Raw genomic sequence first — 2,034 nt, 5'->3', positions numbered from 1 at the left:
TCCAGACTGAAGCGCCTTTAACCGCGCGGCCACTCCGGCCGGCCCCCAAGAACTGTCTTCCGATTGCTATTTGTTAATGGAAAGGACAGCTATCTCATTTTCTTTCATATGAAGTAAGGAATAAGAAATAAACTACTGATTTTAAGGACTATACTGGAACAGGTACTGTACGCTGCTCTTATGGGTGTTGATACACACAACAGGAGATCCCGGGTTCGAGGCACACATTTTCACATTTTCAGCTGTCCCCATTGAGGTACATCAACAGCACCTGTCGGCAGCTGAGGGTTTCAATTAATTATCATTTATTCTAGAGAAGCTGCACAGTCATCAATGGTATCTGTTCTTTCGAGAACAGTTATTATCTTCATATATAGAAATGGTTACCCGACCATTGACCTTCGTCTGTGCGAATGCGCACAGGTTGCCCGAACTCTTACGGGAATCGTCACCACAGTTGGCGCAAGTAGTGAGTGGATAGGCAAATATCAGGAACGTTACAAATGTAGATTGTGGGCAGTTGGGGATGTGGATCTCACGGGAAGCGTGTAAGGGATAAGTCCCTGCAGTCGCGCTATTCATCTGTGTCCTCGGTGGCTCAGATGGATAGAGCGTCTGTCTTGTAAGCAGGAGATCCCGGGTTCGAGTCCCGGTCGGGTTACACATTTTCAGCTGTCCCCATTAAGGTATATCAACAACACCTGTTGGGAGCTAAGGGTTTCAATTAATTATCATTTATTCTAAAGAATCTGCATGGTCAACAATGGTACCTGTTCTTTCGAAAACAGTTACTATCTTCATATACACACAGTGGAATGTTGTAGCGCGTGGTAGCACCGCGCCTGTTGCAACGGATTAGCACCAGGAAATGAACGATATAGTATTTCGGGGAACAGGACATTTCGGCGAAAACAGGACGCCTCCCAGGAGACCGCCATTCTCTGCTTTTCACACACAGCGAAAGCTTTCTGATGACCCAGCGGCACGCTGTCGTCAACTCCAAAATCGCTCCTTTCCCGCAAGAAATCGAATATCTCACCATTTTCGACGAAAGTACCAAGCTCAAACAATGAATTATCGAATAACCATAAAAAAGCTAAAACGAAAAGCGATATGTGACACCTTCACACTACAAGTTATACGTTTATAACTTAAAATTTTTTTTCTATTTCCTAAATATGGCCCAGATGAGTGACTGATACCCAGCCCACGACGATCCTTTTTTCTTATGGGAGATTAAGAGGCTATCCCAAATGCATTGTCCTTCTGTAGTCCCTGTAGGTGGGAAGTGTGAACAAATGAAATTTAAAACAGAAGTGGAGGGTTATAGGGATTTACAACACATCGCTTCATTGAGGTGATAAAGTTCATTGGATATCTGTTAATATTGTATCGGGCGTCCTTTTACACGGCGTAGTGCAGCAACTCGACGTGGCATGGACTCAGTAAGTCGTTGGAAGTCCCTTGCAGAAGTATTGGACCTTTCTGCCTGTACACCGTCCATAATTGCCAAAGTGTTACCGATACAGGATGTTCTTTACGAACTGGTCTCTCGATTATATCCCATAAATGCCCAATGTGATCCATGTCGGGTGATCTGGGTGCCCAAATCATTCGCTCGAAATGTCCAGAATCTTCTTCAAACCAGTCGCGAACAATTGTGACCCTGTGACATAACACGCTTGTTTGGGGACATTAAGTTCATTAATGTTTGTTTATGGTCTCCAAGTATCCGAATATATCCATTTACAGTCAATAATCGATTCAGTTGCTGTTGAACCAGGGCACCCAGTCATTCAAACCTAAACACAGTCCGCACCATTATAAAGCCACCATCAGCTTGAGCAGTGCCTTGTTGGCAACTTGGATCCATGGCTACGTGAGGTATGCAGTGCACTCGAATCGTACCATCAGCCCTTACTAGCTGAAATAGGGATTCATCTGACTAGGCCACGGTTTTCCAGGCATCTAAGGTCCAACCGATACCGTTACGAGGCCAGGAGAGGCGCTGCAGGCGATGTCGTCCTCTTAGCA

The 2,034-nt window shown here is 45.1% G+C and overlaps 1 non-coding gene across 1 annotated transcript; it reads left to right on the top strand.

Annotated features, from left to right (window-relative positions):
* The first annotated feature begins 586 nt into the window (after positions 1-586).
* Positions 587-663, top strand: Trnat-ugu (transfer RNA threonine (anticodon UGU)). The gene has a single exon. It is a non-coding gene; the product is annotated as a tRNA-Thr (tRNA).
* Positions 664-2,034: the final 1,371 nt, after the last annotated feature.

The sequence above is a fragment of the Schistocerca serialis genome, chromosome 7, assembly GCF_023864345.2.
Source record: "Schistocerca serialis cubense isolate TAMUIC-IGC-003099 chromosome 7, iqSchSeri2.2, whole genome shotgun sequence".
Lineage (NCBI taxonomy): Eukaryota > Metazoa > Arthropoda > Insecta > Orthoptera > Acrididae > Schistocerca > Schistocerca serialis.
Note: the sequence above shows the minus strand (reverse complement) of the source record. Positions and strands in the feature narration are given on the sequence as shown.